This window comes from Kogia breviceps, chromosome 9, assembly GCF_026419965.1.
Source record: "Kogia breviceps isolate mKogBre1 chromosome 9, mKogBre1 haplotype 1, whole genome shotgun sequence".
NCBI lineage: Eukaryota > Metazoa > Chordata > Mammalia > Artiodactyla > Physeteridae > Kogia > Kogia breviceps.
The window spans coordinates 40,207,325-40,228,680 of record NC_081318.1 but is presented as its reverse complement, the minus strand read 5'-3'; the positions used below and the strand labels follow the sequence as shown (position 1 = coordinate 40,228,680).

Below are 21,356 nucleotides of genomic sequence, written 5' to 3'. Positions count from 1 at the left end.
CCTTGCCAGGGGCTGGGAATGCTGGTCTGAAATTCAGTAGAGAGGCTATAAATTGCAGTGAAGAGAGTGAGGGAGACACTGCTGAGGGAGGAAATGATTATAAGAGAAGGAGAGCGTCAGATGAGCATCATTGTGACGCCAGCCAGTGATCTGCAGACCAGGGTACAAAGAGGCTTTCCACGGGGTATACTGGTGGTTCATTTTACAGGAACCATCTTCCAGAGAATTGCCTTCATGTGTACTGTTTTCTAAAGCTGATTTACCTGAGCGGTTATCTGAGGTAGATATTCCCTTTTCCACCTGCCCTTCCACAAAACCTCTTTGTTCATGTTGCAAAAGAAAAGCCTACCTTCACCCATTAGGAATCTTATTATGAGACTTGACCTTGGGACTTCAAAGCCTGCAGAGCAGCAGGCAGAGGCACTGTTCAATGATTCCTCTAATCGAGACATGATAAATTTCTTCTTCTCATTAAGATGTATAGACCCAATAAAGTTTTCCTTTTTGTATTTATAATTTTACTTTCTCTATATATACTTTCTCTATTTGTATTCACCTTTTAAATTTATATATGTTATTATATAGATTATTTTTGTTAATTTCATATCAGTACTAATTTAATGAATTATTAATTCAAAGAAAATGTATAGCCTTGTGTTAATAGCATATTAAAAATAAATTCCTATATTTTGTTGCAGAGGACTATAATGAGATAATGAACAACTTTCAAGTATAAAAATATATATAAAGATCACATGCTGTGGAGACACAGGAAGAGAAATACAGATTTGAGGAGAAAAAGAAACACAGAATTCTCAGGATCTACCAACAAAAATATTTGTACTACTTGAACGTTATTGACGCAAGCGAGTGGTATGTCTTTGACATTAATGTGAGCAGTGTCTCAGTGACAAATGTCTTACAGGAAGCTAAGTGTTTAGATTCTTAGACTCCAAATGGCTTCTTAGAATCTACTTTAGAGCCTTAATTTATAAATTTATTCTTTTGTAGCTCCTTTAGGGCTCCCCTTGGGAAAAACTCAGGGGCCTCAATGGTCATCTTGTTCAAACACTTTAGATCCTGAATAATCTTTTCAGTCCTCTGAAAAAGTTATTCATCTTTCCTTCTGTCTCTTCATCTGTCCTTTCCTTCACCCCCTTCCTTCTTTGCATGAACACAGTTATAAAATGAAATTTTTTATACTAAGGATTTATGATAAGTGCTGGGGATATGACTGGTGAAGAAAATGACAAGTTCCTGACCTCTCTGAGCCTATAGTCTAGTGGGAAATACAGCCAATGGAATAAGCATTTCTGTAAAGTTCAAGGGCTGTAACCAAGGAAGCACAGGATATTACGGTAAGAACAGATAAGAAACATGTTACTTTATCAGTGAATGTTTCTAAGAATGTGTCATTTAAGTTCACTCACTATTTTGTCATTTTGTTCTTTCTTGCCCAGCCCTGTTCTATTGAGGATCAAGACAGATAAACTTGCAGGGCTCATAGAAGCTACATTCTATTGAAAAGGTAGAGACAGAGAAAACAGACAATAGAGGAAATGAATAGGATACGTTTCAGATAATGATGAATGCTATGTAGAAAAGCAGGGTGATTCATTCAGTCGTTATATTAAAATTTAATGAGTGCCTAGTACTTTCTTGGCACTGCTGTAAATGCTGAGCATACAGTCTCTGCTCATGGATTTTACATTTACTTTTATTAGGGGAGAGAAATAATACACAAGCAAAAATGTGTATTAGGAGGTCAGATAGTGATAAGGATTATAAACTGAAATGATAAAAGAGAAAGGGAAAGTGTGTGGAGAGGTCTATTTTATTTTTCACATCTTTATTGGAGTATAATTGCTTTACAATGGTGTGTTAGTTTCTGCTTTATAGCAAAGTGAATCAGCTATACATATACATATATCCCCATATCTCCTCCCTCTTGCATCTCCCTCCCACCCTCCCTATCCCACCCCTCTAGGGGTGGGATATGCTCTAGAGATCAGCACCGAGCTGATCTCCCTGTGCTATGCGGCTGCTTCCCGCTAGCTACCTATTTTACATTTGGTAGTATATATAAGTCCATGCTACTCTCTCACTTCATCCCAGCTTACCCTTCCACCTCCCCGTGTCCTCAAGTCCATTCTCTACATCTGCGTCTTTATTCCTGTCCTGTCCCTAGATTCTTCAGAACCATTTTTTTTAAGATTCCGTATATATATATATATATGTGTTAGCATATGGTATTTATTTTTCTGTTTCTGACTTACTTCACTCTGTATGACAGTCTCTGGGTCCATCCACCTCATTACAAATAACTCAGTTTTGTTTCTTTTTATGGCTGAGTAAGAGGTCTATTTTTGATAGATGCTGGTGAGGGAAATATCCCAAGGCAGTGATAATTGAGCAGAATTCTGAATGAAGTGAGGGACCAACTCATGTAAATATCTGGGAAAATTTTGTTCCAGGTAGAGGAAGCTGCAAGTTAAATGATTGTGAGGCCAAGAACATGCAAAATATGTTCAAGGAACAGCAAGAAATCTGGCATGGCTGGAGCAGAGAGAAGCACTGATAGAGAGCAGCTGAGGATGGAGGGAACCAGAGGTCAGACCATGAAGCTTTGCAGATCATGGTGAGGAGAATTTTGTTCTAAATGTGATCAGAAGCCACTGGAGGATTTGAGCAGGGAGTGAGGTGGTCTGGTTTATGTTTTAAAAAGATCACTGTGATTTTGTTCTTTTTGTTAGTTTATATGAACTTGAGGGTGACTTTAGCTTGGTTCATCTGAGAAGGATATTTGAGCTGGATACCAAAGCTGTGATCTGAAGGACAAGAAGAACTTACCCAGACATTGAGGAGAAGTCATCGTGCTGTATGTAAAGGCACTAATGAGAGCTGAAGTCTGAAGGTGAGTGAAGCATGTACTGTTCAAGGATCTGGGAAATGTTCATTTGGGCTCAAGTCCAGAGTACAAAGGCAGGACTGTGTAAGAGGAGGCTGAAAATGTATAGTGGTGAGGGAGGAGTTTTGATTTTATCCTAAAGATAATGGACTGTTTTGAAGACTTTTAGGTAGGGGAATATCAGAGCAGTTCTGTATTTTGAATGGTTTTTTTAGGCTGTTGGAGAGGAACTGGAGATGGGAGATCAGGTAGGAGGAAGGTGCAGAAGTAACTCAGGTGAAGGGATGGATTATGGTCAGACTTTGTGTGAACATTTCTTGGAGCCGCTATTAATTTTGGAAAACTGTGATTGTTGAATAGGTCTTGCCTATACAGAGTCAATCCACCATCTTGGAACATCCACCAATTTATCTTAGATTTTTCTCTTGTCACACAGGACAAATTTAATTCTGTTTCTACATGGCAGTCCTTCATATTTTTGAAGGCAGCCATTAGTGTCTCCTTTTTCCATATTTCTTTCCATCATGTGGGAGTTTTTTCTTGTGCATGAATGTCCCAAATTTCTTCAACTCGTGAGCGTTGAGTGTGCCCCACATGACACAGCTTTCTGTTCCTTCTCAATATTCTGTTCATTTTTATCATGATCAATTCTTGTTGGTTAGTGACCCTCTCAGGGTGTGCTACCCTACTTTTACCAGCATAGTAAAGGGGGAAATTATTTCTTCCCTTTTTATGATCATTATATTTTACAAATAATAACTGTTCTCAAAAATAATAAAATAAGTTCTCAGAAACTTTTCTAGTGCTTGTACAATATTACTGAGCTTCTCATTCAACTAAAATCCTCATTTTCTTTTCAATTATGTTAACATTAAACTTGAGTCTGACTGTGTGATAAATAGATGCAAGGCACCAGGGTGGACACGGTGTCCAAAAGGTGGCATACAATAATCAGATGAGACAAGGTGGAGTCTTTATCTAGAGTATTAACAATAGAAATGGAGAAAAAATAGTTGAATTCTATATACATTTTGAAGGAAAATCCAGTCCATATTTTGTATCCCCTGGAAAATGTAAGTAATCAATGGCATGAAGTGTCTGTCTTTGCTGTATTGTCTCGGGTGACTGGCTCATATTCAGTCCCTATCACATGGTTCAAGTCGAAATCTTTAATTTTGTGCATATTTTACATGCACTATTATACATGAATACAATTGTAAGAATAACTGACTCCTGTGATAGGCTGCAAGTATGTAACTTTAAGATACCAGGCATATGCTTTAGATTTTATTTCATTTCACCTTTGTTTTATTGATCTAAAGTATGTCATATTATGAGACTATTACTGTCAACTTCAATTTCATTAAATCACTCATATTATAATAGAAGACACTGAGGCTGTGTTTTGTGTCTTTTATAGGATTCATAGGAAATGTCATTATGATTATGTCTTTTTGCTAAATGGGATTTGTAAGAACTGCTTCACATTTATAGAGAAGATGACAGCCTCCTCCCATCTGAGACTTAACCTCTCATTTCCATTCAAAGTGCCTATGAATCCTGGCACTTTTGTTCTACAGATACTCATTTCAGATTTTGGTGTGATCTCAGATTTTGGTGTTCTATCTGCAAGTCCTGGTGAGACAATGTCAGCTTCTCTTGTGCCAATTCATCTACACATTGAATGACAGCTTTGCTGTCTCTGAATGGTAGCAGGATTAGAGGTCATTCTACCTGGCTGTGCTGCCAACTGAAATGCTTAGTGTGTTTTCAAATTTGGGGTTATTAGAGCCAAAGAAATTTTGTAAATTACCTTGTCTGTTCTCTTATCTTATAAATGTGGAAAATGAGAGTAGAATAGCTAAGAAGAAAATGTTTTTTCTCTTTTTAACCATTATTACAGACAAGGAGATGTACCTTAAAAAAGCCATTATCTGGGGTTGAAGAGTGAATACTTTAACAAGAAATCTTGTCCAAATATGATAGCAGTCATTCTGGGGTCAAAGTCATGGTGTCCAAAATACGGCATGTGAAATTATCTTCAGAGCAACAGCCTGAGGAGCAGCTAAGGGATGTGTCCCTTGTAGGTGGATATGTCTCCATCTTAACCTGAACAACACTCATATTAAAGATAGAAGAAAGCAGTTCCTTGTTTCTTCTTGGAGGACAAATCATTTTAGCTACTCAGAATTATTTTTAAAGAGCTCTCCTATTAATAACAGTCAATAAAACTCTGGGGGATAAAAGCAAGATTAGTAACCAGTTAATGCGAGGGGAAGATAGTGTGTAATAACATCTTTCTCCAGTGGGATACTGACACTTAAACTCACATCATGCCTTAAAGCAGTTCATACATGCCTTCTTTTTAGTCACCAGCTGAGCACTGGTTTTATTTTCTCAGATATTTCTAAGCTGTGAGAGGTTGCTGCATAAAAGGAAATCTAGGGGCTGTTCTTAGGATGAGGTGAAAATTGATTCTGAGAGGGAAAACAATGGATATTCTATATAATAGGGTGAGTCGGTTGGGCAAAGAGATTCTCTGAGGGCTCCTTTATGATTGAACCAAAGCTTATCTACAGACCAAGTTTGCTTTCCAAACCAAGATACTATAGAGAGGTGGAGTGAAACAACAAACTTTTTTCAGTATCTGGGACTTCAATTCTTGACTTTTTATTTCTTAAAACCCACATTTCTTGGTCAAGGTTTAAATCTCTTTCTAGGGACTTCCCTGGTGGTCCAGTGGTAAAGAATCCACCTTCCAATGCAGGGGATGCGGATTCAATCCCTGGACGGGGAACTAAGATCCCACATGCCGTTGGGCAACTAAGACCACGTGCCACATCTACTGAGCTCGCGCTCCTCAAGGAGAGAGCCTGCCTGCCACAAACTACAGAGACCACAAGCCACAACTACAGAGCCCACCCACCCTGGAGCTTGCGCGCCACAACTAGAAAGAGAAAACCTGCATGCCACAACTAGAGAGAAGCCTGCGCACCACAATGAAGAGCCCGCGCTGCAACGAAAGATCCCGCGTGCCGCAACTAAGACCCGACGCAGCCAAAAAAAGAAAGAAAGAAAGAAAGAAAGAAAATAAATAAATCTCTTTCTGGAATAGTCCTTTTCACATTTCTACCTGCATGCTGTCCCTGCAGTGTGGACCTCTTGCTGCATGCTTCATGGTGCATGTACAGACTTGCTTCACTTCTAGACAAAGAGAGAGGCTCAGAGAGAGACACTGAAGCAGACATCTCAGACAGTTTTCACCATTTGTCCTTGAACCTTGTGGACAGTGTTGTATATTCCCACGGGAGTGTGTGTTTATGGGGAATATTGCCTACAAGATGATGTATCACTGTACGTGGGAGAACATCCTAGAAGAAAATAAACTTCTCTGCTCTTCATGATGCTCAGGCTTAAGGGAGAGTGTGAGGGTGTGAGTAAGAGAGAGATGGAATGAAGAGGGATAATAAGAAACAGGGAGACCAAATAGTTCAGTGCTTCCCAAAGTGTGATTAAATGGGTCACCAGAATTTGAAGCATCTGCAAAGGATGAAGTAATTTGTTAATAATGAAGATTACAGGGCTTCCCTGGTGGCGCAGTGGTTAAGAATCCGCCCACCAATGCAGGGGACACGTGTTCAAGCCCTGGTCCAGGAAGATCCCACATGCCACAGAGCAAATAAGCCTGTTAGCCACAACTACTGAGCCCACATGCCACAACTACTGAGCACATGCACCTAGAGCCCGTGCTTTGCAACAAGAGAAGCCACTGCAATGAGAAGCCCACGCACCACAACTAAGAGTAGCCCCCGTGCAGCAATGAAGACCACCCAACACAGCCAAAAATAATAAATAAATAAAATAAATAAATTTATAAAAATAAAAAAAAAACGATTCCAGGCAGGCAACCAAACAGTATTTCTGAGTAAGGGGCATAAAAATCTGCATTTTTTAACATGCACATCAAGTGGTCCTTATATAAAAACGTTTTAGAATCATTGAGTTTGGAAGTTAATATAATTGTGAAGGTGAGAGTTGAGGCCATAGATCAAGAGAGGATAAAAGAAATATTTGGTTGGTAAAATATACAGAACTTGATAATTGTGTGTCAGCGTGAAGAGAGGTGAATCTAGGATGATTCTCACAGGTGTTTGGTTACTTGGTAGATGATTGTATCATTACTCTGATTAATTGGAACCTAGAAAAAAAGGACGAGGTTTGAGAAGGTGGATGAGAAAATTTGGGCTTTGATTATGAGTTTAAAGTGTTTATGAGGCAACTTACAATTTTTTTTGCAGTAGAGATAACCATATAGACTTGTAGTTTGGTGGAGCAATCTGGGTTAGAAAGATAGATTTAGTGGTTATCAGAATACAAGAGGAAGTTGAATCTATTGGCATGACTGAGATTTCCCAAAGAGAAAATGTATCAGGAGAGAAAGTCTGGGGTGGAGTCAAGACCCAGGGACCATTGCTAACTAGGATCATGTGACCAGGAAGCTGGCTGTTGAATTCCTTTCTTCAGAGACAGAAGACTTCTGACAGGTTGATAAGGCTCATTACATGATCTTAAAAGAGGAATATTGAAGAGGAGTGAAGGTAAAGGCAATGACAGTTGCCCAGGTCAAGAGATTAAGAGGCTCTCCATTTATATTAGTGTCCCTCTGGATAAAAGCTGGATATCATTTAAATGATCTAGATGGTAACATCTGCAATGTATGTGCAGTGAATTGAAGTGGCACCACTAGAAAGGGGAGAAGTTAGAGTTGTTTGATGGTATGAAAATCAAAGGAGGAATGTTTTCTTTTCACACTTGAGTGGAGTGAATTAATATGGAAGTGCCAGTGGGATGCCAAAAAAATGTGTATGCCATCTCCTTTTCCTGGTGTATGTGGGTCATCAGCATGTGGGCACCTTCCATTCAGAAGAGTTGGAAGAAAATTCCTATCCTAAGAGAAGACCTCTGTTTTTATTTTAGCACAAGAATGGGAAGAACATCCAGTAAAGCCACTGAGGATGCAGAAGAGTGTGATGGAATTGGGAGCTCCAGTATTGGAAATAATTGAGAGGGAGGTTAGCTGTGAGGCAATGAGAGATAGAGAATGGTGAAGGGAAGGGTGTGGGGGGGTGCGGTTCTGGGGTATGGACACAGGTGATGAGCATTCAGGAGAGAAAAGATAACCAGAGGGGTGCTAGATAATATCTCTACCTGTGGAGTTAGAGAGACAATACCTTTGTGTACACCAAGATATTTACACGTTTTTCAAGACCCTATATGGAATTGTGCCAAAGTATTTTGTGTATAAAATAAGTAGAGTTCAAAGGAGGACCAGAATGTGCTGAGAAGTGGCAGTGGAAAGATCATTGAATGGAGTGGGGCATGAATCAATTAGGTTAATTTATATGAAGCACCCTGAAAACTGCAAAGTGTAATATAAAACTATGAGGTGGTATAGCCAGGGCAATGATCTAGAAGTTTCCAAAATCTTTTAATAAACTTGCTGCATCAGGATCTTATGAGGTGCTTTTGGAATTTTGGATGCCTGAGCCCTACACTCAATTTACTAGATCAGGCTCCCTGATACTGAGAGCAAGGGATCTCTTTTGTCTTTCTTTACAGCTCCCATTTCTGGTATATACTTTAGTATTATACACCTACTTGATTATTGATATTATAGTTCAACTTAGATGACAATAAACATGTATGTAAATGGTAAAAAATTTAAAAGATCACAATGAATAAATAAATCTCATGAATGAAATTAACAAATAGTGAACAATTGGTTGGAAAATCATAGAAGTTGTTTAATTTCAGAATTTTAATTTGAAGGCAGTGAAATACCACTAAATTATTTTGAGCAAGGTGATACTGTGAATTTTAGGAGAATTATTATGGTTACTGTAAATAACATTTACTAATAAACTTCCAGTGGCTCAGAATTATTCTACTCATGTATTTGAAAATATATTTAGAATAACAAGGGAATTCCCTGGCGGTCCAGCGTTTAGGACTCTGTGCTTCTACTGCAGGGGGCACAGGTTCAGTTTCTAGTTGGGGAACTAAGATCCAGCATGCCTTGTGGCTCAGCCAAAAAAAAATTAAAATAAACAGAATAACAAGATTTTAAATGAAGTTTAGCCCAAGTTTTGTTAAAAATGAAACATCTAATCTGTAATCCTCTAAGCATTATGTTTGTCTGATATTGAGATATCAGACATTCTTATTTTAATGTACATGGCTATATTTATATGAATAAGAAATTTAACTGGAAAATCATTAGGCTTTGCTGTATTATTGATTTCTAGTTTCTCTAGTGAATTAAAAATTACTAAAAAAAAATAAAGATACTGATTTTTAAACTCAGAAATAAAACCTCATATATCAGTGTTTTTTATACTAAAAAAATGATTATCTTTAGTTTTGCCTTTCAGACTAATGAATTCCTTGTAGTTTGGTAAAAGAATTAAAAATCATAATTTGGTGAATTAAAAATAGTGTATTTTTTCATTTCTCTAGGGCATATAGAGTGACTTATGATTTGCTAAAGTTGTAGACTTTTCTGATCTTTTCTAAAGCAAAAATTGTGTGCCACCTTTGCAAACTTTTCCTTATATTTGGATCTGTCTAAAGCTACTTTTAAGAACTATATAATTCTGATCAAGAATTCTGTTTCTCCCTGAAAAACTTCCTTCTATATCTGATTTGGATGACATGATGGTGATTGTCTTTGTTCCTACTTAGATATGTTGAAATTGCCTCAAGGCTTTGAAGTTCTGAGATTTAAAGAAAAGATGAAATACAAATATGTATGTGCTATTTTCATATGGAAATAATATTCTGAATGAGAAGTAACTTCTTTGCTGGCATACACTGGGTCTTGCAGAATAAATTAAAAAGCACTTGGAGGACAGGCTGCATGCTTTTTCTTATAACTTCACTAAGATACATTTTTAAATTAGTAGAGACCAAAACTTCTAGGATTCTAAAGAGTAATTGATATTTTCATTAAATTTTAGCACTTAAAAATTTGAGGGGCTTCCCTGGTGGCGCAGTGGTTGAGAATCCGCCTGCCGATGCAGGAGACACGGGTTTGTGCCCTGGTCCGGGAAGATCCCACATGCCGCGGAGCAACTAAGCCCGTGAGCCATGGCCGCTGAGCCTGTGCGTCCGGAGCCTGCGCTCCGCAACGGGAGAGGCCACAACAGTGAGAGGCCCGCATACCGCAAAAAAAAAAAAAAAAAAAAAAAAAAAAAAATTGAGGATTTTGTTTATTTCTGTGTTTGAAGTGTGTCTATTTCATTCTTGAGTTCCAGTGTTATTATTATTATTATTATTTTTTTTTGCGGCACGCGGGCCTCTCACTGTTGTGGCCTCTCTCGTTGCGGAGCACAGACTCCTGACGCGCAGGCTCAGCGGCCATGGCTCACGGGCCCAGCCGCTCCGCGTCATGTGGGATCTTCCCGGACCGGGGCACGAACCCGTGTCCCCTACATCGGCAGGCGGACTCTCAACCGCTGCGCCACCAGGGAAGCCCCAGTGTTCTTTTTTATAAGTAGCTTTATATTTTATTATTTTTGATTATTATTTCTGATTATTAAAGTTATAAATTTTCATAGTAAAAAAAATCAAGTAATATAGAAAGGTAGAGTGAAAATTACTTATAACCTCTCCACTCAGACTGAACCACTATTTAACCTTTTAGTATATATCCTTTCATACTTTTTCCTGTCTGTATGAATCTCTTTGGGTGTAACTCAATCTGTATATCTCAGACCATTCTGTGGGTGTCTTTGTTGGGCATGCTTTTCTCCACTCTGTCTGTAAGGGGTTCCCTACCTGTCTTTTATTTTAGCTCTGGCCCCTCATCTTTTCTCTATCACACACAGTCTTTCACATTCTCTGTATGCGGATTCATACATATGAAGTGTGTGAATGAGTCTCTATATGTGGGTAAATGTGAGTATGTGTACATATATGTCAAAATAGGACCATTAGATACATGCGGCCTTGTAATTAGAAAAAAATCTTTTCTGTAAGAATAAATATAGATACAAAGCTCCATTTTTGGTGACTGAATGGTATCCTAGAGTGTAGTGTGGGCTAGATTTAATTTATTTATCCAATCCTTTCGAACAATTTCTTGATTAAACAACAACATTTAGGTTGTTTCCAAATTTTTTTTGTTACCATATTTAGACCTTTTAGTGCACATTTTTACATATTTATACAATCATTTCTTAGTAACTGAAATGTTACTATTAACTGTTACTAATAACCCGATTGTAAATATCTTTAATTAGATGTTCTAAATTATGTAAACTTAGAAATTCACTATTAGGCTAAGCTCAATACAGTTTTTATACGATTTCTTGCGAAAGGTCAGTTTTCTTTAAATAATAAAATATAATAAGATATTATTAGCGACTGTTGGTGGGATGTGGCTTTATATTGTTGTTGGACATTTCTAACCGTATTTTCTGATGGGTATGTCCTGAGCTCTCTTCTCCATGACTGACAGGAGGAGTGTTTTGAGAAAACCAGTTAAGGTTATAGCTGTTGTTTGTGATCCAAAGAGCAGAATTAAGCTACACATTCACAGACTAGGAATGAAAATCACCACCCTGCCCTAACCACTTGGATCAATTGTATTCTTTTCTCAACAACAGCAGGCCCTGCTTTTGAGTTTTGCCTCCCTTTTCTTTAGTTCTTTGTCTAAATAAGCTCTAAGCTGCTTGAGACATGAGCTTTGTTTTCACTGTGTTGTTTTGTAAAATGCCATATGCACATATGACATTTTGTAGATAATAAAACAGCAATGATTATAGGCTGTTGGTAGTCCTCTGCTGATATCAATACACTGGTAACAATACGCTAAGATATCACTTGACATTCTATTGAGTTAACAGGAACTGTTGTGTTGATTTTTACTGCTGTTAAGAGCAGGGAGAATATTGATTTTAATCAGAAAGAGCAGGGAGAAATTGCTTTGACATGTGTTTTTTACTTGATCTTTGAGAATGTCATGAAAAAATGAAAAGAGTAAATAGTAATCTATGTGAGGTTCTTTCAAAAGAGCTGAAAGGTCGTTTGAAAATAGTGACCCAAGGATAGAGATTTAGTTTCAGAAATGAAATGTTTAATCAGCCATCTCAGAGTAATCTCTTACATGACAAAATGAAGCCTTTCTTTGGAATATTAAATAATGGCATTTTTAGTCACACTGCGATTGAAATATAAAGAGGCATGGCTTAATTTGTTAACCATTTTAATATTTATATAGTTATTCATTCAACAAATATACAGTGATCACCTATACTAAGGCTGTTGTTGTCCTAGGTCTTGGGGTCACACTAGAGAGCAAAGCAGAGTCCTTGCTTTAATGGAGTTTGTTTTCTAGAGGAGGAATAGATAACAATTAAAAATGATGTGGTATGTCAAGTGGCAACAAGTACTATGGAGAAAAAATCAGAGCAGGATGGGGAGTGTGGATGGTAGTAGCCATTTTACATATTGCAGTTGGGGAAGCCACCCTGGAGACCTAAAGAAGGGGTGAATGAGCCATATCTGTATTTGTTGAAAGAATGTTTCAGGCAGAAGGAAGAGCAAGGGCAAGTGTCCTGTGGCAGGAGTGTGCTCCAGAGACAGCAAGGAGGCCTATATGGCCAGGAGATTAGCAGATATAAGCAAGGAAGTGGGAAGATGTAGGTCTTACAGGGCCTTGGGGGCCATTATATGCCTTTGGCTTTTACTCTGAGTGGGATGGAAGTCAATAGAAAGTCATAAAAACAAAAGTGACCTGATCTTATTTTCTTGTGAAGGGATTAGTCTGGATTCTATAAGAATAACTGTCAAGGTGCTGATATGGAGAAACACTGTAGTAATAAGCTAGGTTATATCCAGGCAACGGGCGATGATGGTTTGGATCAGGGTAATAGCAATAGAGGATGTGGAAAGTGATTCGATTTTTGCCATGTTTTAGAGACAGGGGTGACAGAATATCCTGATGTATTGGATGTTGGGTATGAAATAAAGCAAGTAAAGATGTTTTCAAGGATTTTGGCCTGAGCAACTCAGAAAGGGTAAGACTGCAGAAAAGAGAGTTTGGTAGGGAACTTGGCAGTTTGTTTTGGGATAAATCCAGTTTGGACATTAGAGATTAGTATTTAGTTCCAAGAAAAAAGGTCATAGCTGGACATGTAGATTTGGGAGTTGTCAACATGAAATTGATATTTAATACCATTAAAGACAGGAAACTGGAAGAGATCATTTAGGGAGCAATTTAGATAGAGAAGTTCTGAGAGCTGAGGCCTGGGGTGTTTCCAGAGTTAGAGGTTGGAGGAATCTGCAGTGAAGGCTGAGGAGGAGTGAGATAGTGAGGTACAAGGGAACCTAAAGAGTGGTATTTCAGAGGCCAAGTGAAGTAACTGCTTCAGGGAGGAGGAAGGGGTGAGTGGAGTCAAAAGCCATTGATAGGTCTATTAAATAAGGACAGAAGTTGGCAACTGGGCGTCATTGTTGACCGTCTTGTGAGTTGTTCAGAAGAATAGAAAAGGCTTTCTGGAGAGGGTTCAAAAGAGAATAAGAAGGTAAAAAACAGAAGCAACAGTGTGGGTAACTATTAAGGAATTTGCTCTAAACAGGAGAATGGTACTGTTGTCCCAGCCATGTTGAATGGATGGCCAGACAGCATATGTGCCAGGCTTGCTGGAGCAGTGTTTGTTGGGGGAGAACTCCTAGGGGCAGGACCAGTATCAGGACATGAACCTGCACTGCCCATTGCATTTAGGGGAGTACACACATATCTAGCAGGGCTGAGTGTCAGACTCCAGGAGAGGAACTTTGACATTAGGCTGTAGGGCTTTAAAGCTGTACCAGCTCCTCTCTTGATGTGAGTAGGGCTGCCGTGATATTTTCATTTCAGCCCAGTTCCTTCAACCCCTGCCTCAACTGCTCACAGGGCTGAGGTTCAAGTTTTTGGTTGACCAGGATTGAATATAATAAGTACTCACTCCCCAGTTTCCATAGGAGGGCTATAGGACACTGAATTCTTTTCTGGGAGCCCAGCCTAAAGGAGATTTAGTCCTGATAAGGTAAGCCTGATCTCTCAGTAACAAGAGAAGTATGAGAGGGGTATGCAAGGGTTTTTCTTTACTGCTCTCTTGTTCCCTTCCCTTGCTTCCCCTCTCCTCCTTCCTTCCCTCATTCCCTTCCTTCCTTCTTTCCTTCCTTTTCTTTGATGTGCAATATTACCGATTTTTATAATCTAGTAGAGTGGAAAAACCATTGAGAATGTTAAGGGAAATAGTTGGAGTGATTGCTGTTGAGAAGATAAGAGGATGATAAGAGTGGAGGGCTTGGCCCTGTGAGAGGAATGGATACAAATCCATACTAGAGAGAAGCCAGGATTGATAAGCACAGATGTGCTTGTGCTGTGGTCAGAGCTTGTGGGCATTCTTTTAGGATTGTTTCTAATTGCTCAGTGAAAGGTGAATTTGCACTGAGAGCAAGGAGAGAGATGCAAGTGTTGGAGTGATTATAACAGTGTGTGATTAACAACTTTATTTTCCCAATGAAAACAAATTTTATTAGCTATGTGCTCTAAAAAAAGAAACTACTTTCGCTCCCTTACTGAGGATTGAATTTTGTGTATTTTTGGTGGACAGTCTTGGTTAAATCTGTTTAGCTTTTGGTCAAATGTTTATTTCTATGGGCCACCTTTCATACAAAAAAAAAAAAATCTCTCTTTTTTTTTTTTGTGGTAAGTGGGCCTCTCACTGTTGTGGCCTCTCCCATTGCAGAGCACAGGCTCCCGACGCGCAGGCTCAGCGGCCGTGGCTCACGGGCCCAGCCGCTCCGCGGCACGTGGGACCCTCCCAGACCGGGGCATGAACCCGAGTCCCCTGCATCGGCAGGCGGACTCTCAACCACTGCGCCACCAGGGAAGACCCAAAAATCTCATTTTTTATGGTGTTCTGTGATTTGAGTCATGTTAGATGATTCTGTAAACATAACACAGAAATAAGCAATATGTACTAGCGCTTCTATGGCATGCGTGCAGAAGAATCTGTACTTATTAAGCATACAAATATGTTTAAAATTCACTAACCTTTGTGTGGCTCACTGCAAGCAAAAGCATGACATTTGAAATTGTCTTCATTGCCTTCTCAGGGCATGGGATGATTGACACATCCTAACCTGCTTAATAACTGTGAGACAGAGCCAGTTATTCACGTGAGTTTTTTTCCCCCAACATTTGGAGCTTTAGAGAATTGGATTAAATTACAGCAAAATAAGTCAGGCCCGCTATACTTACACTCTCACAACTGGCAGGAGACTGACTATTCTGGCAAAATGAATACATTTTATATATGTCTTTATTTTGAATGACTCTTGAAAAAGCAAGCAAAATTCTCCCATTTTAAAATAAGTAAAATAACAGGTAATGACTCTGTAATCCTTAATCTCAGGTTTAATATGGAGGTTAAGCTAAGGTTGCACAAAATGATGCTATAGACCCTTCCAACTATAAAATTTTATGATCTCAAAATAGTTTTAGCAAGTAAGCCATTTGTGGCTAAGTTATTAACCTAGATGATGCCATATACTAGTTTTCCAACATATCTCTGGTTGTTTCCTCTGATACAGCATTTCCTTAGTTCCTTTTGAGATGATCCTGCCATTTTACTTCAAGTTGTTGAGGCAGCTCAAAGTGAATTGGGGGACTTATTTCAAACCTCATATGTTTCTAAATGGCAGGAGTCTGGAGGCAAAATTTTCCTTAAACTTGTTAAAAATGCAGATTTCCAGGACTTTGAAACTGGGCTTGGAAATCTGCACTTTAGTAAGCACTCAAGTAGTTCTGAGGTGAGTAGCTAATGAAACACACTTTGGAACACAGCCCTGGTTAATATGTAGAATTGAAAATATGGTCCTTGAATCTGTAACGTAATCTAACATATATAGTTCTATACATCCATCTTTGAAATCTATCTTGAATCCAGAAAACTGTCATGTTGGAAATTAAGAACCCCATTGAATTATACTGTTAAATTTCCTTTCTTTCTCCCTCCCTCCTTCCCTTTATTCCCTCCCTCCTTTTTTTTCTCTTTCTCTCTCTCTCTCTTTTTTTTTTTTTCCTGGCAGTTTTAAAAAATATCTGAATCTTATATATGTATTGTATAGTCAGGGGAAAGCCTTGTCCATTATTTTGTCTTTAAAAAATTATTTTATCATTTAAAAAAATTATAAGCTCCACAAAGGTAAAGAATTATGACAAATGCTTATTTTAGAAACCCTTAATATTTTCCACTGTAATTGGTAATATTAGAATTGCAACCAGTATTTTATTTATTTATTTATTTATTTATTTTTGGCTGCATTGGGTCTTTTGTTGCTGCGTGCGGGCTTCCTCTATCTGCGGTGAGTGGGGGCCACTCTTCGCTGCGGTGTGAGGGCCTCTCATGTGGTGGACTCTCCTGTCACAGAGCACAGGCTCCAGGCGCACGGGCTCAGTAGTTGTGTTTCGAAGGCTCTAGAGCACAGGCTCAGTAGTTGTGGAGCATGGGCCTAGTTGCTCCATGGCATGTGGGATCCCCCCAGACCAAGGATCGAACCCGTGTCCCCTGCATTGGCAGGCGGACTCTTAACCACTGCGCCACCATGGAAGTCCCTGCAACCAGTATTTTAATGAGCTTTCTGCTGTTCCTTTGCTTGAAGTGTATTTCTTATTTTCTTCCTGGGGTGAAATCCTAGTAGTTCTTTGAGATTTAATTAAAACCTTACTTTCTTTGGAAGTGTCCTCTTATCACCATCCTTTAGCCTCCGCATCCCCCAAATTAATTGCTTTTTCATTTGAGTTTTCATAACAGTTTGATCATGCTACTTACCAATTTGTGATCTCCTTAAGCAGGGTGAGTGTATGTCTTAAATTTTTTTGGTCAGTTTTCCTGGCATAAGTATTAAAAGAGCCCCCTTTTACTCTCTGAAGTGTCCCTGTTTGGGTAATTGATGAGATGTTCATCCTATAGTGAAGAACTTTTCATCTCTAGTACTTCTCCTGTTATCTGGTACATGGAGTTTGTCAGATGAGTTTGAATTGAATTAATCATTTAATGGCTGAAAGGACTGTTAGAGGCTTGGCAGAAGCCTTTGGATATTTTATAGGTATTATTATTTGTATCTACTATTATTTATAGGTATTAATGTTCAAAGACAGCCAAAGTAGGATTCCCTGAAGCCATTAGTTACTCGGAAGAAGGTAGAGGTAACTTGGACCAAGCTTTTTTTTTTTTTCCCGGTACGCGGGCCTCTCACTGTTGTGGCCTCTCCCGTTGTGGAGCACAGGCTCCTGATGCACAGCCTCAGCGGCCATGGCTCACGGGCCCAGTCACTCTGCGGCATGTGGGATCTTCCCGGACCGGGGCACGAACCCGTGTCCCCTGCATCGGCAGCCGGACTCTCAACCACTGTGCCACCAGGAAAGCCCCTGGACCAAGCTTTTGAGGAATCGGCTGAACCCTAGTCCAGTTGTTTCTACATCCTTATCCAGAGGAATGTCCACAGGACAGTAAATACCCTTGAAGATACTTTTATTGTTTCATGGCAAAAAAGAGAAAAAATAAGGTCCAGGTAGTGAGTTAAAACTAAATGTATTTATTGGATTGATCTTTCTTTTAAAATTTTTACTGTTGTATAATTGATTTACAATGTTGTGTTAGTTTCAGGTGTACAGCAAAGTGAACCAATTATACATATACATATAACCACTGTTTAAAGATTCTTTTCCCATGTAGGACATTATAGAATATAGAGTAGAGTTCCCTGTACTATACAGTAGGTCTTTATTAGTTATCTGTTTTATATATAGTAGTGTGTATGTCTCAATCCCAATCTCCCAATTTATCCCTCTCCCCACCCCCCTTACCCCCTGGTAACCATATGTTTGTTTTCTACATCTGTGACTCTGCTTCTGTTTTGTAAGTTCATTTGTACCCAAGATTCCACATGTAAGCAGTATCATATGATATTTGTCTTTCTGTGTCTGACTTACTTCACTCAGTATGACAATCTCCAGGTCCATCCATGTTGTTGCAAATGGCATTATTTTGTTCTTTTTTATGGCTGAGTAATATTCCATTGTATATATGTACCATCTCTTCTTTATCCATTCCTCTGTTGATGAACATTTAGGTTGCTCCATGTCCTGGTTATTGTAAATAGTGCTGCAATGAACATTGGGGTGCGTGTATCTTTTCAAATTATGGTTTTCTCCAGGTATATGCCTAGGAGTGGGTTTGCTGCATCATATGATAGTTCCATTATCAGTTTTTTAAGGAACCTCCATACTGTTCTCCATAGTGGCTGTATCAATTTACATTCCCACCAACAGTGTAGGAGGGTTCCCTTTCTTCCACACCCTCTCCAGCATTTATTGATTGATCTTTATTTTAAGATTATATCTAGCGTTAGGCTATTGTTTGTATCTTAGAATTTTCTTTCTTTTCTGAATTGATGGTAATTGCAAAGAACCTTCCTTATCAAAATAAGAAGTTGGCATGCCCCAAGTCTGGCAAACATTGACTAAGAAAACAGGCTGTGGATGGAAGGTGCTGTCTGGACTCACAAGGTGAGAATGATCAAAGGGCTCAAACCTATGAGTTGTAGAAAGACCCATCATCTTTCCCTATCCATTCTGGAAAATGAGACGAACAGTGTCTTTTTTGTTCACTACTTTATCCCTAGGATGTATACAGCCTAGTACACGGTTAGTATTCAATAATTTGTTATTTAAATAAATTCAGAAGTTCCATGAATAAATCATGTGCTGAAAACATCTGAAGTGACCCAACCTGGTGAACAGTTGAGTTAGTTGTGCTCTGCTGGTTATCCAGCCATTTCCATGACTAGGAATCAGTAACTCCATCAGTTATTGCTTCTTGCCCTTTACTTGGTTAAAGTTTTAGCTAAGGATTCAGTGGTTTTTTTGTGCGGATTATCATAATGGTTTCTTTTTTTTCATTGTTAAAATACACATAAGATTTACCCTCTTAACCATTTTTAAGTGTACAGTTCAGTGGCCTCCGGTATATTCACACTGTTGTGCTACCATCACTACCATCCATCCACAGAGCACTTTTCATCTTGCAAGACTGAAGCTCTGTACCCACTAGACAATAACTTCTCCATTTTCTCCTTTCCCAGCCCTGGTGACCATCATTCTACTTTCTGTCTCTGTGAATTTGACTACTCTATGTACTTGATAAAAGTGGAATCATACAGTATTTGTTCTTTGTGTCTGATGTATTTCATTTAGTATAATAGTCTCAAGGTTCATCCATATTGTAGCATGTTTCAGAAGTTCCTTTCTTTTTAAGGGTGAATTATATATATATATATATATATATATGTGATATATATATATATCACATTTTGTTTATCCATTCATCTGTTGATAGATACTTTAATTGCTTCCACCTTTTGGTTATCACAAGTAATGCTGCTATGAACATGACTTTATAAATATCTCATTAAGTACCTACTTTCTCTTCTTTTGGTTATATACCCTAGAGTAGAATTAATGGATTATATGGTAATTTTATTTGTAAAAATTTTGAGGAATCACCACACAGTTTTCCATAGCAGCTGCACCATTTTACATTCCTACCAATAGTGCCAAAGGGTTACAATTTCTCCACATGCCTGCTAATAATTATTATTTTCTGGATTTTTGGTAGTAGCCATCATATGGGTATGATATCATGGCCTCTAGGATTTTTCTCTAGTGTTTTTTATTTACCTGTAAATCTGACCATGTCAAATCTATTGATGACTCTCAATTTCTTTTTTTTAAATTCTAAGGTTCTTAACATGCTAACCTCTCAGGTCTAATTTCTATCCACCCTATAATCTAGTCATAATGACATATTTGCTCTTCTCTATACTTACTGTTTGCTTTCAAGTCCCTATGACTTAGTGTTAGTGATTTCTTCAGCATGGAGTGCTTTAATTCCATGGTTCCCAAATTTCATTTCTTCTGTTTTTGCCTTTTCCTTCATTAACTTCCCATCTCTACAATTAGTTTCCTATACTTTTTTCTTTGCATACATATTAAACAGTTCACTGTTTAAAATTTAGCCTCATTCTGAACAACAACAAAAAATCCATGAAATAATGGGTTTAATAAGTTGATCATATTAATTCTTCACACATCTTAATAAATACATTACCATTAGATTTTTTAAAGGCCTATCTACATATCACCAAAAATTCATCTTGAACACCACCAGTGATGTATATGCCACACTTTGTGAAAGACTTTGCTAACCCACCTTCCCAAGTCTATCTGCTCAGCTCCAACTCATCCTTAGGATAAGTTTATGCATTAGTGTAAGTCCTGTAGGGAGTCGTGGTGCTGGCTCTGGAGTTAGATGAGTGGGTCCAAATCCTGACCTGCCACTCACTAATTGTGTGACCTTGGCCATGTTATTTAACCTCTATTGTAAAAAGGGGATAATAATAGTTCCTATCTGAAAACTTGTGAGGTGTTATTAGGGTAATGCATGCAGGACTCAATGTTTTCTAACTAGTCTGGCTCTCCTTTTGTGCTCCATATCATGAAAAGATGATCAACATTTGCTTCAGTACACCCATTCAAAGTTATCCCATTATGAAATTGATGAAAACAAAGGTAAAGTGGAATCCATGCAGGGTATGCTTTCATGATGATTCTAATACAGGTTAAGTAATTGCAATCATTTGACCTTAACTTTTCTGGGTCCCTAAATTATAATATTTTAGAGCCAAATGGGATGTCAAATTGACCCTGAGGGTGTTTTTTCTGCCGGTTTTAGTCAACATCTGCGGGATTAGTTAATGTAACTCAAAGTGGAATAGAGGCAGGGGGTGTGAAGCCAGTTTTCAACAGCTGCCTCTTCCTCTGCAGTCCCAGTGGTGTCAAAGAAAACCACATAAGACCGACCATTTATTTCAGTTTCCAGTATTAGAGAACACAATAACAGTTGTAGAAATTGGTTCCATCTCTCAGCTGTGTTCCTTTCAAAGTCTCTTATGTTGTGGTGAGATTTTTTTCTCTGTTATATTCTTTATTTCCTGAAGCAACCCTATGCACTTGGAACTGTCCATTTCTTTACTCTTTTGTCCTCAAAATGCACGTTTTTCATTTACCCTTTCTGGGAAAATCCCTAGCGAACAGAAACCCAAGGAAGAGGAGAAATAAAAAGGAAGGTATAGGAGGAAAAAGGGGGAAAAAAACATAAAAGATGCTTGAAAGCCTATACTTCTGAAACTGACATTTAACCAAAGACCTGGCTTTCTTGTTATATGCAAATGGCTCTGTTTGTATTTCTTAGATAGTAAGTCCCTGGTATTGTACCAAGTACAGTGTGAGCATTCTACAAGCAGTGATACCATATTTTCATCTTCAAATCTA

At 38.4% G+C, this 21,356-nt stretch overlaps 1 protein-coding gene across 1 annotated transcript in view; it reads left to right on the top strand.

The window, feature by feature from the left end:
- DNAJB9 (DnaJ heat shock protein family (Hsp40) member B9) overlaps nt 1–21,356 on the top strand; it is a 700,535-nt gene that overhangs the window by 156,999 nt on the left and 522,180 nt on the right. Inside the window, exons 5-7 of the transcript XR_010842140.1 lie at nt 699–873; nt 2,475–2,638; nt 2,754–2,914. The gene's annotated coding sequence lies outside the window, so the exon portion shown is untranslated. The remainder of the gene's footprint in view (nt 1–698; nt 874–2,474; nt 2,639–2,753; nt 2,915–21,356) is intronic.